This window comes from Penaeus monodon, chromosome 22 (assembly GCF_015228065.2).
Source record: "Penaeus monodon isolate SGIC_2016 chromosome 22, NSTDA_Pmon_1, whole genome shotgun sequence".
NCBI lineage: Eukaryota > Metazoa > Arthropoda > Malacostraca > Decapoda > Penaeidae > Penaeus > Penaeus monodon.
This window is the reverse complement of record NC_051407.1, coordinates 38,972,570-38,972,866: the sequence shown is the minus strand read 5'-3', so window position 1 is coordinate 38,972,866 and position 297 is coordinate 38,972,570.

Genomic DNA, 297 nt, shown 5'->3' with positions numbered 1-297 from the left:
GCATTCGCGGTATCTATATATTTTATTCTTAAATTGCTTTCCCCTTTTTTATATTTTCTATTTGCCTTTTTTTTCCTTTTTCCATTTCTGCATTTTTTTAAATTCGATTTTTTCTTTTTCTTTTCTTTTTTGTTTTTTGCTGTAAAGGTAGGCGGAAGTAATGCCTTCGGCCGGTTTAGGCAAGGGGGGGGTGAAAAGGGAAATTATTTTCTCCGTCACGCCCATTCACTCCATCTTTCGCGCCCACACGCCCTCGCTCGCTCGCCGTGAACGAACGCTAAACACCAGCGAGGGGAG